Source organism: Sapajus apella, unplaced genomic scaffold (assembly GCF_009761245.1).
Source record: "Sapajus apella isolate SASKATOON/1434 unplaced genomic scaffold, GSC_monkey_1.0 scaffold83, whole genome shotgun sequence".
Classification (NCBI taxonomy): Eukaryota; Metazoa; Chordata; class Mammalia; order Primates; family Cebidae; genus Sapajus; species Sapajus apella.
The window spans coordinates 4,500,665-4,515,525 of NW_022437023.1; the positions used below are offsets into that span (position 1 = coordinate 4,500,665).

The following is a 14,861-nucleotide window of genomic DNA, read 5'->3' on the forward strand; positions in this document are numbered from 1 at the left end:
ACAAAGCTGCCTGCCTTCCCATTGCTTCAACTCTCAAAGCCCCGATTTTTTATCTGTGCACAGGGCTAACAGTGCCTGCCCTGAAGAAAGACAGTCAGGAGCACTGAATGGAGAAGATTGAAGGTGCTTCTGAGCGGGAACCCAGCCCACGAGGGGGCTACAGAAGTATGAGTTCCCTTCATTTCATCCGTCTTCAATTTTTTTTTTTTTTTGAACGAAGTTTTGTTCTTGTTGCCCAGGCTGGAGTGCAATGGCACAATCTTGGCTCACTGTAACCTCCCCCTCCCGGGCTCAAGTGATTCTCCTGCCTCAGCCTCCCAAGTAGCTGGGATTACAGGCATGCACCTCCAGAGACAGGATTTCTCCATGTTGGTCAGGCTGGTCTCAAACTCCTGACCTCAGGTGATCCACCTCCCTTGGCCTCCCAAAGTGCTGGGATTACAGGCGTAAGCCACCGTGCCCAGATCCCTCCTCCATTCTTTCTCTTCCCTGACCAAGATCTTTCTCTGTGTCCTTCCATTACACCTGGCAGTGGATGAGCATGAAAGATCAGGGTTAGAAATTGGATTTCATCAGAAGCAACTCTAGGTTTCAGTAACAATAGACACCATCTATCCAACACCTGCCATGCGCTAGTCACTGTTCCCCATACCTCAACTAATTCAATCCTCTAAGCCTGGGCTGTCCAACATGGTAGCCACTAGCCATATGTGACTATCAGGCACTAGTACAACTGAGGAAATGCATATTTTACATTTTATTTTAAATTTAAAAACTGACAATTCCATTATCAGAAAACTTTTTTTTTTAATTTAATTTAATTTTTTTTTTTTGAGACGGGGTTTCACTATGTTGGTCAGGCTGGTCACGAACTCCTGACCTCAGGTGATCCTCCCGCCTCGGCCTCCCAAAGTGCTAGGATTACAGGCATGAGCCACCGCGCCTGGCCAGAAAACTTTTAAGTATGTTTGGAACTACTTGGGTATGTGAGTCTACTGTTTCCAATCTACATATTGTGAATGCCTAACTGCCAATCAAGTATGTCCAGGGAAAATGAAGGGTCCAAATTGGGATGTGCTGTAAGCTTAAAATCCACAGAGGTTTAGGAGACTTACCATTAAAAAAGAGAATGTGGGCCAGGCACAGCGGCTCACGCCTGTAATCCCAGCGCTTCGGGAGGCTGAGGCAGGCAGATTACCTGAGGTCAGGTGTTCAAGACCAGCCTGGCCAACATGGTGAAACCCTGTCTCTACTAAAAATATAAAAATTAGACAGGCATGGTGGGGGGCACCTGTAATCCCAGCTATTTGGGAGGCTGAGGCAGGAGAATTGTTTGAACTCGGGAGGCAGAGGCTGCAGTCTGCACCATTGTACTCCACTCTGGGCAACAAGAGCAAAACTCTGTCTCAAAAAAAGAAAAAAAAAGGGAGTGAAATACCTCACTCATTATGTTTGTTATATTGATTAGTGCTGATGTTACAATATTTTGGATATATTTGGTTAAATAAAGTATATTATTAAAATTGATATTATTTGTTTCTCTTTAAAGTGTGCCTAATAGAAAAATTTAAATCACATATGTGTGGAAAATCTGGTGAAATCTGAAAAATGTCTGTAGATTAATTAAGAGTATTGTGCCAATGTTAATTTCTCAATTTTCGCAAATGTACCTTGGTTATGCAAGACGTCAACCTTAGGAGAAGCAGGGGAAGGCTTCACTGGAACCCACTGTACTATCTTTGTAGCTTTTCTTTTTTTTTTTTTTGAGACGGAGTTTGACTCTTGTTACCCAGGCTGGAGTGCAATGGCGCGATCTTGGCTCACCGCAACCTCCGCCTCCTGGGTTCAGGCAATTCTCCTGCCTCAGCTTCCTGAGTAGCTGGGATTACAGGCACGTGCCACCATGCCCAGCTGATTTTTTGTATTTTTAGTAGAGACGGGGTTTCACCATGTTGACCAGGATGGTCTCGATCTCTTGACCTCGTGATCCACCCGCCTCGGCCTCCCACAGTGCTGGGATTACAGGCTTGAGCCACCGCGCCCGGCGATCTTTGTAGCTTTTCTATAAATCTAAAATTATTCTAGAATTAAAAGAGTAAAATAGCCACCCCAAGTTACATATATAATTACGTTACATTTCTATTGGAGAAACATATAACTGTATTATATTTCTTTGGTTTTTTTTTTTTTTTTTTTTTTTTTTTTTTTTGAGACAGAGTCTCTCTCTGTCACCCAGGCTGGCGTGATCTCGGCCTCTGCCTCCCGGGTCCAAGCAATTCTCCTGCTTCAGCCTTTCTAGTAACTGGGATTACAGGCACCCACCACCATCCCCGGCTAACTTTTGTATTTTTAGTAGAGACAGGGTTTCGCCATGTTGGCCAAGCTGGTCTCAAACTCCCGGTCTCAGGTGATCTGCCTGCCTCCGCCTCCCAAAGTGCTGGGATTACAGGCGTGAGCCACCATGCCTGGCTGAACTCTATTGCATTTTTATTACCAAACCTAAAATAGTTCTTTCTGTAAGAGGTATTATCCTCATCTTATTGATGAGGAAAGTGGCGTTCAAAGAAGTTAAGTAGCTGGGGTTTGGAACCATCTGTTTACTGTGAAGCCCTTATACTTTCTGCAATAGTTCCTTGGCTTCTACCTTAGTGGCTGGCACCCACTAGATCTGAGAATTTTCTTAATGTGGCCTCTTCAGAGGGCACTAGTATGGGCACGTGGATCCCTTGCTATGGTGGGCAGGGGCTGGAGATGGAGAACAGAGGCAGGAGAATCTGGTGGGTACGATTTATGTGGGACCAACTTAAGGTCTAAGGCTGCAGGATAAAGGGGAAGGGGTGGTAGGTTCTTACATTCGATCGACTAGTCGGTTTCTTTGATCTCTGCCTGACTTTGGAAAGGATCTTAGGAGCATCTGCTGCCGTAGCAAAGAAAGAACTGGCAGGGCTGATAGAGCCTTAGATTCACAGGCACCAAAGAGAAAAATAATGGCGCCAGTGGGGTAGAGCCAGGAACCTGTGCATGCCCCCATGCAGGGAAAAGGAAGCAGGCAGCAGGCAAGCTCTGTTTCCAAGGTGGCTCATTTCTCTTCCTCCCCTCTGACTTCAGACTAGGGAATTCTCCTTCCGACATAGAAATCCTGCCTTGTGACCCGCAGCCGCAAGGCTCTGGCACCATAAGGCTGGGCGACCCCACTCCTGTCTAGTCCTTCTTTGCAACATGTCCTGAGACTGCCCCCAGCCCCAGACCTCCCCAAGAGCAAGAGCACTGTGCTTGGAGTCCTGAGTACCTATCTCTCTGCCAGACCTGCCCTCAGCCCCAGACCTCCCCAAGAGCAAGAGCGCTGTGCTTGGAGTCCTGAGTACCTATCTCTCTGCCAGACCTGCCCCCTTCAGCCTGAAAGGCCTCTGCCAGCCAGGGCACAACTCTGCTGCACCCAGAGGAGCCAGAGCCAGCCCAGCCAGCAAGCAGCGCACCGTCTGCGGCCAGCCGCCCACCACCTTCCCACTTCCAGATGTCTCAGAGGAGCCCTGGCTGCCTCGGAGCCTGCATGGGCAGCCCTGTCCTGACATGCCCCTTCCCCTTTGCTGCCCTGCCGCGTGCTCTGTCTCGCAGTGGCCAGATGTGCCGGCTTTGGTGTGGCGGTTCCTAATGAGGTCCAGATGTGCAGCCTGGCCTGGGCCACCACCGGCTGCTACCAAAGGAGAGGGAGGCCCTGCGAGGGAGCAGCCAGGCTGCAGCTGGCCGCAGCGGTGCTGGAGGAGGAATGCTCTGGGAAGGATTCCCACTGGAATATGAGCTCTCGGGATGTCTCTGCCTAAATAAGGACCTGGCTTCTTCTTGGAGCTGGAGGCCCCAGCTCCTCTAGGTGCAGCAGCACTGTGAAAGTGTCTTTAGCTATTCCTGGATCCTTTTCTTGACAACTGGCTTTTTCTTTTTCCTTTTTTTACTAATTATAAAAGTTATATAGAACCGGGCATGGTGGCACGTGCCTGTAATCCCAGCTACTTGGGAGGCTAGGGCAGGAAGATTACTTGAGTTCAAGAGTTCCAGGTTGTAATGGTGCTATGATTGTGCCTGTGAATAGCCACTGAACTCCAGCATGGTCAACAAGGTGAGACCCCATCTCCTTTTTTTTTTTTTTTTGAGATGGAGCCTCACTCTGTCACCCAGTCTGGAGTGCGATGGCGCAATCTCCGCTCACCACAACCTCCACATCCCAAGTTAAAGTGATTCTCCTGTCTCAGTCTCCTGAGTAGCTGGGATTATAGGTGCGTTGTCACCACACCTAGCCAATTTTTTTTTTCTGTCAACGCCCCCCAAGCTCTCAATTTTTTTTTTTTTTTTTCAAACATGGAGTTTCACTCTGTCACCCAGGCTGGAGTACACTGAAGAGATCTTGGTCCACTGCAGCCTGTACCTCCTGGGTTCAAGCGATTCTCCTGCCTCAGCCTCCAGAGTAGCTGGGATTACAGATACACACCACCATGCCCGGCTGATTTTCTATTTTTAGTAGAGATGGGGTTTCAAAATGTTGGCCAGGTTGGTCTTGAACTTCTGACCTCATGATCCACCCATCTTGGCCTCCCAAAGTGCTGAGATTACAGGCGTGAGCCACCATGCCCAGCCGAGACCCCATCTCTTAAAAAAATATATCACATATGGCGATGGAAGGCAATTTAGAAAACCCAAATAACCTAAAAGATAAAAACAAAGAAGAAAATAAAAATGACCTGCCGGGCGCGGTGGCTCAAGCCTGTAATCCCAGCACTTTGGGAGGCCGAGGCGGGTGGATCACGAGGTCAAGAGATCAAGACCATCCTGGTCAACATGGTGAAACCCCGTCTCTACTAAAAATACAAAAATTAGCTGGGCATGGTGGCGCGTGCCTGTAATCCCAGCTACTCAGGAGGCTGAGGCAGGAGAATTGCCTGAACCCAGGAGGCGGAGGTTGCGGTGAGCCGAGATCGCGCCATTGCACTCCAGCCTGGGTAACAAGAGTGAAACTCTGTCTCAAAAAAAAAAAAAAAAAAAGAAAAGAAAAATGACCTATAATCCCACGGCCTCAACCACTGTTAAAGTTCTGGCATGCGTCCTGCTAGACATTTTCCAAATACAAATCTGCATAAGTTTGTTTATTTAAATCATGCTGCAAAGACTCTCAAACTCTGCATTTTTCACTCTGCTCTTTCCACTTGCGTCTCCTACACAGGTATTTCCCAAATAGGCTCGACTGAACACTAGGACCATTTTGCTATTAATTGGGAGTCTTCCACCGACTGTTTGAGACGCACAGGCTTACGCCAATTTAAATGGGCTTCTTTGCTGAAGGACTTCTTGGAGTCTCTAATTTACTAATGTGTGTTCTGAATCATCAAGCAGAGACTGGCACTTCTTAAACGCATTTCACCACAAAATCCCTTGAGGGATCCTCTTGGGGCTTGAGTCTGTGGAACATCATGTAGGAAATGCATTATTCATGGCTGCAGAGAAGCCAATTGCATGCATACGCCATGGTTATTCCTGCGTGCCTCAGTGGATGAACACTATTATGGTTGTTTCCAACTTACTGCACTTAGAAATAATGCTGTGATGATGAACGATCTCATCCTTCCATCTTTTTGTACGGAAACATTCCAGGAAATGGAACTGTTACTCATATTGAAGACCTTTCTAAACTCTGTTTTGGTCGGGCGAGGTGGCTCAGGTCTGTAATCCCAGCAGGGAGTCATGAGGCGGGCAGATCACCTGAGGTCGGGAGTTCGAGACCAGCTTGACCAACATGGAGAAACCCAGTTTTTACTAAAAATACAAAATTCACCGGGCTTGGCAGTGCATGCCTGTAATCCCAGCTGCTTGGGAGGCTGAGGCAGGAGAATCACTTGAACCCAGGAGGGTGGGGGTTGCAGTGAGCCGGGGTTGTGGTGAGCCGAGATCGAGCCATTGCATTCCAGCCTGGGCAACAAGAGTAAAACTCTGTCTCAAAACAAAAAACAAAAAGTCTCTCAGGTTCTAGGCTATACATGGCTCTTGCTGCAGCTCCTTATTTAGTCCTTACATGCTAGGGAAAAGGTCTGCCTCAGTACCACAAAAGGAGGCATTGAGGAGGATGGGAAGTGGGGTCTGTGAGTCTTTATCCATTTCTGGGGCACTTCTCTTTCCCTGGGCTTGGGGATGGTAGTGAAAAATAAATTTTCTTGGCCTATTATAAACATCACTGCAATGAACATCGATGAACAACTATTATTTTCCAAAGAATCTTTGCAACTAGAGAATGAAACCACATTTGGGGTGCAGAGACTCTGTTCCTGAGTCACCTATGAGGGCATACAGCCCTATAGGACCCCTGGGAGCCTAGCTGTACAATCCCTGAGGTGCTGCCACCTAAAGTGCAGAATGAAGCCTCCCTTTTTGAGTGGGAATACAGTAAACACATCACAAGCACAGCTCAGACCTGGACAAGCCTTACCATTTATGTCTCCCTCCATATTCTTCCCTTTGATCCTCATAACACCCTTGTGAGTTATGGAGTAGAGACTTAAGTTCATTCTACAGATGAGGAAACTAAGGCTTAGGGCAGGAGACTCTCCCCAGGCCACACAGCTAAATAAATAATGGGGAGGAACTAGACTCCAGTGACACTACTCCATGCCTCTAATCAACATTAGCACCTGATGAACTATACATTACTGTCAGCACAGAACACATTCCTTCCTTTGCACGGGGCTTCGTCAACATGAGACGTAGGACCCAGTCTTTTTTTTTTTTTTTTTTTTAAGAGACAGGGTCAGCTAGGTGCAGTGGCTTATGTCTGTAATCCCAGCACTTTGGGAGGCTAAGGCGGGTGAATCACCTGAGATTGGGAGTTCGAGGCCATCCTGGCCAACATGGTGAAACCCTGTCTCTACTAAAAATACAAAAATTAGCCAGGCGTGGTGGCGCGTGCCTGTAATCCCAGCTACTTGGGAGACTGAGGCAGGAGAATTGCTTAAACCTGGAAGTTGGAGGTTGTAGTAAACCAAGATTGTGCCTCTGCACTCCAGCCTGGGCGACAGAGGGAAAATCTGTCTTATTTATTTATTTATTTATTTATTTATTATTTTTTTAATTCTTCTTTTTTTTAAAGACGGGGTTTAACCATGTTGGTCAGGCTGGTCTTGAACTCCCGACCTCAGGTGATCTGCCCGCCTTGGCCTCCAAAGTGCTTGGATTACAGGAGTGAGCCACCACATCCGGCCAGAAAATATGTCTTAAAAAAAAAAAAAGAGACAGGCTCTTACTCTGTCACCCACACTGGAATGTAGTGGCATGATCAGAGCTCACTGCAGCCTCAACCTCCTGGGCTCAAGCCATCCTCCTGCCTCAGCCTCCTAAGTAGCTGGGACTACAGGCATGTTAGCTCCATACCCGCTTAATTTTTTAATTTTTGTTGAGACAGGGTCTCACAATGTTGCCCAGGCTGGTCTCAAACTCCTGGCTTCATGTGATTCCCCCTGGACCCAGGCACTTTGATGGGGGTGGAGGAAAGAGCCCAAAAGGTCTGGAGCCTGCGGCCTGAATCTCAAGGCCACTCCTGGCTGTGTGTGTGTTTTCTTTGTGGGGAGGTGGGGCGGAGAGGGGAGTGAGGAAATGAAAAGAGAGCTCTTCAGAGAGGAGCAATGCAGCCATAATAAACAGGCGCCACTGTCAGGGAGCAGGTCTTATTCATCTTTGCATCCCCAGTGCCTTGCACATAGTAGATGCTCAATGCAGGCTCCCAAACAGAAGACATAACCCCCAACGCTAGGATAAATCTCCCATGCTCAATCCTGCATGGAGCCTGTGTGTATTCTCTTCTTGGCTCCCTTCACATGCACACTAACCTCTCTTGCCCCATCTTTCTCCACATTCCCAATCTCCAATGTCTGCTGCTTTTCACTCCCCTCCCCTGCCAATCACTGAAACGTTATTCCTTTGAGACTCATGTCCCTTAGAAACAAACTCAGGTCTATAACTGAGGGCTGTAGCTAAGCAATTCTTTGATCTTTTTTTCTTTTCTTTTTTTTTTTTTTTTTTTTTTGAGACAGAGTTTTGCTCTTGTTACCCAGGCTGAAGTGCAATGGCATGATCTCGGCTCACTGCAACCTCCGCCTCCCGGGTTCAAGCAATTCTCCTGCCTCAGCCTCCCGAGTAGTTGGGACTACAGGCGCGCGCCACCATGCCCAGCTAATTTTTTTGCATTTTCGGTAGAGACCGGGTTTCACCATGTTGACCAGTATGATCTCGATCTCTTGACCTCATGATCCACCCACCTCGGCCTCCCAAAGTGCTAGGATTATAGGTGTGAACCACCACGCCCGGCCCAATTCTTTGATCTTAAGGATGCCTTCTAGCTGGGGCTCCTGACTGTATTTAAGTATTAGATTTCTTTGTTTTTGTTTTTTTTTGAGATGGAGTTTCGCTCTTGTTTCCTAGGCTGGAGTGCAATGGGGCGATCTTGGCTCACTGCAACCTCTTCCTCCCAGGCACAAGAGATTCTCCTACCTCAGCCTCCCAAATAGCTGCGATTACAGGCATGTGCCACCATGCCCTGCTAATTTTTTTTTTTTTTTTTGTATTTTTTGTAGATATGGGGTTTCACCATGTTGGTCAGGCTGGTCTCAAACTCCTGACCTCAGGTGATCCACCAGCCTCGGCCTCCCAAAGTGCTAAGATTACAGGCATGAGCCATGGCACCCAGCATTAAGTATTAGGTTTCTTGTGAAAAAATCTAAGCAAAGGTAGAGATCCCAGGAAAATACCCACACAGCAAAGATGCGCCTTCGGTGTCAGGAGTTCTCGTCTGGACCTTCTGCGAGCTGTGGTCAGGAGAGTCTGTCCTGGTGGGCAGGGCAGCACATACTCCCAGGAGGTAGCCAGTTTCCGCAAACTTCCCTCTGCATGGGAGACTACTCAGCATTTGTCTCCCACAGAGCCAAAGGCTTGTCCAGAAACTGCAGGCCCACCATCCCTTATTCTCAATTTCAAAATCTTCGAACTTCTGAAAACCACATGATAAAACATTTGACTGCAAAACTTAACCTGATGTGAACTTATCTGGCAACAAAATGGCCCCCAACTGATGCAAGGCTATTTACAGCCTTTATTTACACCACTTAGTGTGTGAATATTCATGGACTTTGCTTAAAAATATTTATGTGTTTACCAGGTGCTGCCCCAGATCCTGCGGTGGGTATTTCATAATATACAGTGTGTGCCCTGCGGCTTTTTTCTAAACCATGAAAAAATCTGAATTCGGAATCCTATCTGGCCCCAAGGGTTTCAGGTACAGGACTATGAATCTGTAGCTATAAAAATTTCCCCTAAAAAAGTTCACAGGCTGGCTGGGTGTGGTGGCTTACGCCTGTGATCCCTGCACTTTGGGGGGCCGAGACAGAAGGACAGCTTGAGCCCAGGATGTCAAGATTGGCCTGGGTAATACAGTGAGACCCTGTCCTTACCAAAAAAAAAAAAAAAGAAAAAGAAAAAAAATTGCTGGGCATGGTGGTGCGCACCTGTAGTCCCGGTTGCTCGGAAGGCTAAGGTGAGATCGCTTGAGCCTAGGAAGTTGAAGCTGCGGTGAGCTGTGATCACGCCACTGCACTCCAGCCTGGGTGACAAAGCAAGACCCTGTCTCAAAAAAAAAAAAGAAAAAGAAAAAAATCATTTGCAGGCTTGTGAGCAAAAGAAGGCAGGGAACAAATGGGCACCCACTGTACGATTCCATTTATATGAAGTTCAAGAACAGGCAAAGCTGATTGTTGGGGGTAGATCAGAACAGCAAATTACCTCTGGGGGGGCCGAACTGATGGACGGGAGGGAGGTGAGGGAACCTTTTAGGGTGCTGGAAATGTTCTGTATTCTGATTTGGGTGGCGATTGCATGGGTACATACATATGTAAAAATTTATCAAGCTGTACAGTAAAGATGAGTGTGCTTTGCTCTGAGTCTGTTATACCTCAAAATAAAAGTAAAAATAAAACTTACGGGAATACATTATCTCAAATTAAGCAATAAGAAGCTGCTCCCTTGGCACTCCAACCCACCCTGCAATATCTTCGAACTTCCCAACAAAGCTTAAATTAAAATGATCTTAATATAAGTTTGGCTTTTCTTTAATCCCCAGAAATGAGTTTAACACAAAGTCACATTTAATGAATATTTTTTAAACTCTGATTTGCCCTCAGGAAGAATCCACCCCTGGAGCAGGTCTTTGCTTTGAAAGTGCTGCAGGGTAACACCCAGGCCTGGCTCCCTTCAGCCTCTGCAGCACCGACACCGGGAAGGATGTCTCCTGGCCCCACCGCCTCCAGGACGGCTGCTCAAAACAGCAGCCAGGCGGCATGCAGGGACCCAGGCCTGGCATACTACCCGAGGCGCTGCAAGTCAGAACTTGCACCCAACAATATCCTGTAATTGCATCTGATTAGCTGGAATTTGGAATCTGAACCTGAGAACAGCAGGGCACAGGAGACTCCTTGATTAAACAGGTCAGAGAACCCTACGCTGCTGAGAGGAACGGGGGAGACTCTTCCTGCAGCAGACTCATTGCTCAACATCTGATTGCACATGGCCTTGTCCTTTGACACTTACTCCCACAACCTCCCCACCCCCACCTCCCTCTCATTTCCTATCTGGGTCCTGGAGCTCAGCCCACTGGGGCCTTGCTTCTCTCTGTGGCTCCACTCCTGACTGGGTTCAGCCCACACACCAGCCTTCCCCGGCTCCAGCCACAGGGCTCTGGTCTGATAGCCTCAGGCTGTCCTCGGCTGCCTCAGATCCTTTGAGAAACAAGTCAGGGTATAAACAAACCGACCTACTTGGACTTTTTCCTCATCTTTCTAGCACAATGCTGTCCAACAGAATCTTGCTGATGGAAAGATTCTATGTCTCCTTTGTCCAATATGGTGGCCACTATCAACATGTAGCTATCGGGTACTGACCTATCGCTAAGTGTGCATGAGAACCACATTTTTTTTTTCATTTTTCATTAAAATGCAAATACTGGCTGGGCATGGTGGCTCACCCCTGTAATCCCAGCACTTTGAGAGGCCAAGGCGGGTAGATCACCTGAGGTCAGGAGTTCGAGACTAGCCTAGCCAACATGGCAAAACCCTGTCTCTACTAAGAAATACAAAAATTAGCCGGGCATGGTGGTGCACACCTGTAATCCCAGCTACTCAGGAGGCTGAGGCATGGGAATTGTTTGAACCCAGGAGGCAGAGGTCACAGTGAGCTTTGATTGTGACACTGCAGTCCAGCCTGGGTGACAGAGTGAGACCACTGTCTCTAAAACAATAAAAAGCGAATGCTGTGGCTATTGGCTACCATATTGTACAGGGCAGCTCTAGGGAAAGGAAGAGAATGTGGGGGAGGGGGCAGCTAACACTCCTTTAACTTACCCTAGTGGTCTTGTATCTCAGGAAGGTGTTCTGTCTGCTCTTTGAAGATACTCAACCCTTATCTCTCCAGCTCCCAGATCTGTCTTCTTGTAGAATAACTGAGCATTTTGTTGAGCTCCTAAAATGTGTCAGACATTTTGCAAATGGAACCCAGACGTACTGGACCACCTAGCGGCCCATTCAAGCATTCAAAAAAGATGCTGAGATTCCAACACTGCTTAGAAAGCACCTGGCCGGACATGGTAGCTCATACTGTAATCCCAGCACTTTGAGGGGCCGAGGTGGGTAGATCACAAGGTCAAGAGATCGAGACCATCCTGGCTAACATGGCAAAACCCCTATCTCTATTAAAAATGCAAAAATTAGCTGGGCGTGGTGATGCACACTTATAGTCCCAGCTACTAGGGAGGCTGAGACAGGAGAATCGCTTGAACCCAGGACGTGGAGGTTGCAATGAGCTGAGGTCATGCCACTGCACTCCAGCCTGGCAACAGAGTGACACTCTGTCTAAAAAAAAAAAAAAAAAAAGAGGCCGGGCGCGGTGGCTCAAGCCTGTAATCCCAGCACTTTGGGAGGCCGAGGCGGGTGGATCACGAGGTCAAGAGATCGAGACCATCCTGGTCAACATGGTGAAACCCTGTCTCTACTAAAAATACAAAAAAAAATTAGCTGGGCATGGTGGTGCGTGCCTGTAATCCCAGCTACTCAGGAGGCTGAGGCAGGAGAATTGCCTGAACCCAGGAGGCGGAGGTTGCGGTGAGCCGAGATCGCGCCATTGCACTCCAGCCTGGGTAACATGAGTAAAACTCCGTCTCAAAAAAAAAAAAAGAAAGTACCATAGTAGGTCTCTTCTAAGAGCTCCTGGGGAAGCACAGAGAGGAAACTATTTTAAAAAAACACAAGGTGCTTCTATCCCAGCGCAAGTCCCACTCCTCAGCACAGCAGCTCAGCTTCTCTCCTCCCACACCCCAAACCTAGTTCTGCTGCTCTCTTCTTGCTCTGTCACCAGGCTGGAGTGCAATGGTGCGATCTAAGCCCACTGTAACCTCCGCCTCCTGGGTTCAAGTGATTCTCCTGCCTCAGCCTCCTGAGTAGCTGGGACTATAGGCGTGCACCACCATGCCCAGGTCATTTTTGTATTTTTGGTAGAGATGGAGTTTCACCATGTTGGCTGGGCTGGTCTTGAACTCCTGACCTCAAGTGATCCGCCCGCCTGGGCCTCCCAAAGTGCTGGGATTACAGGTGTGAGCCACCATGCCCTGCCTTCATCTTTTCTTATTCAAAGAAATTTGACCTACTCTGGGTTTTGCTCTGCCTCACCTCTCTTGAAACAGCATTCGAACAGGCCAGCTGCCATCCTTCCTCCTTGGCAGGAGAAAGAAGACAAAAGTGACAAATACTTAGCATGTAACTCTTTTTCCCTTTATCCCTGTTACACAAGGTTGCAATTATCCCCTGTTTGCAGATGAGGAAATGGCGGCACTCACTAGTTTAGGGCACACTGCTAGGGAATGGAGAAATTACAATACAAGCCCAGAGCTGTCAGACTCCTGGTCAATGTCCTATGCCATCTGTCCCCACTCTCTGATGATAAACCTCCTACCGATGGCTGATGACTAAACCAATCCGCATTAATTTAACCTGCTACCTTTAGAGCTCTTGGATTACTCCACCCCAAGGAAATTGTTTATTAACCAGGAGACAAAGGCTTGACCCAAGAAGTGACTCAGGATCTCAAATGCAAATTTCTCAACCTGGACTTCAAGGCTCAGCAGGGCATGCTTAGCCTCCTCTCCTGTCACCTTCCAGTTCTGACAAGGTGAGCCTGTTCTCCAACTCATCCCAGCTCAGCTGTCCACCCAGCCCATGGCCAGGCCCTCCCCACTGCTAAGCAGGCTCCCCTCCCTCTTTTAAAATCACAACGAAATATATATACAGGTATTGATCGACTTACGACCTATGCAACTTACGACCATTCGACTTTACGACCACAATCGCTAGCCACGACTGCTCCGCGTCTGGCAGCGCAAACGTTGCCCAGCTGGGCGTACAACAGTGTGGACCAGCTTCCGGCAGCACTACCATCTCCGCGTGCATATAGCCTACTCAACTTACGACCAAATCGTGTTACGACCGGTATGTCGGAACCAATCGTGGTCGTAAGTCGAGCACTAGCTGTAATATAAACTGTACTGGACGGGTGCGGTGGCTCACGCCTGTAATCCCAGCATTTTTGGAGGCTGAGTCGGGCGGATCACCTAATACAAAATTAGCTGGGCGTGATGACGCGTGCCTGTAATCCCAGCTACTCGGGAGGCTGAGGCAGGAGAATGAATTGAACCTGGGAGGCAGAGGTTGCAGTGAGCCGAGATTTTGACATTGCCCTTCAGCCTGGACAGCAAGAGAGAAATTCCATCTCAAAACAAAAACAAAAACACTGGGTGCAGTGGCTCACTTTGAGGGGCCAAGGCGGGTGGATCACCTGAGGTCAGGAGTTCAAGACTAGCCTGGCCAACATGGTAAAACCCCGTCTCTACTAACAATAAAAAAAAATTAGCTGGGCATGGTGGCACATGCCTGTAATCCCAGCTACTTGGGAGGCTGAGGCAGGAGAATCGCTTGAACCCAGGAGGCGGAGGTTTCGGTGAGCCGAGATTGCAACATTGCACTCCAGCCAGGGCAACAAGAGTGAAACTCCATCTCAGAAAGAAAAAAAAAAAGAAACTCCATCTCAAAAAAAAAAAAAAAAAATGAGCATACGAATATCTGTTTGAGTTCCTGCTTCCAATTATTTGGGGTATATAACCAGAAACGGAATTGTTGGATCATATGGTAACTGTTTGATTTTCTGAGGAACCACCATGCTGTTTACTACAGCTGCTGCTCCACTCTCAAGCTCATCCCGCGGTCCTCCGACATCGTCTACATTAGCTGTCACACTTTAAAATGTGACAGTAGGGCCAGACGCAGTGGCTTATGCCTGTAACCCCAGCACTTTGGGAGGCTGAGGCGGGCAGATCACCTGAGGTCGGGAGTTCAAGACCAGCCTGACCAACATGGAGAAACCCGATTGTAAAAAAAAAAAAGAAAAGAAAAAGTGACACTGAACTCATTTTTCCTAACCCAAGGGTCTGGAGGAGGCTCAATGGTGATGTGCCATGGGGCAGGTTTTGACCTGGTCCATTTCAGTATTTGTGCTGGAAATTCTAATAAAAGCATGTAGGTCTACTAATCAAATATAAAGATGTTACAAGATAAGAGGTCTGCCATTTGCAGAATGAAGATTTTAAAATACTGTGACAGGCCAGAGTGACAGAGCTATAAAAGTAGCTTCTTGGCGGGGTGTGGTGGCTCACGTCTGTAATCCAAGCACTTTGGAGGCCAAGGCGGGTGAATCACCTGAGGTCGGGAGTTCAAGACCAGCCTGACCAACATGGTGAA

General features: G+C 47.9%; 1 long non-coding RNA gene across 1 annotated transcript in view; it reads left to right on the forward strand.

The window, feature by feature from the left end:
* Positions 1-4,335: 4,335 nt before the first annotated feature.
* The window catches only part of LOC116533710, a 12,609-nt gene continuing 2,083 nt past the window's right edge, over positions 4,336-14,861 (forward strand). Inside the window, exons 1-2 of the long non-coding RNA XR_004261409.1 lie at positions 4,336-4,459; positions 4,543-4,546. This is a non-coding gene — a long non-coding RNA (uncharacterized LOC116533710). The remainder of the gene's footprint in view (positions 4,460-4,542; positions 4,547-14,861) is intronic.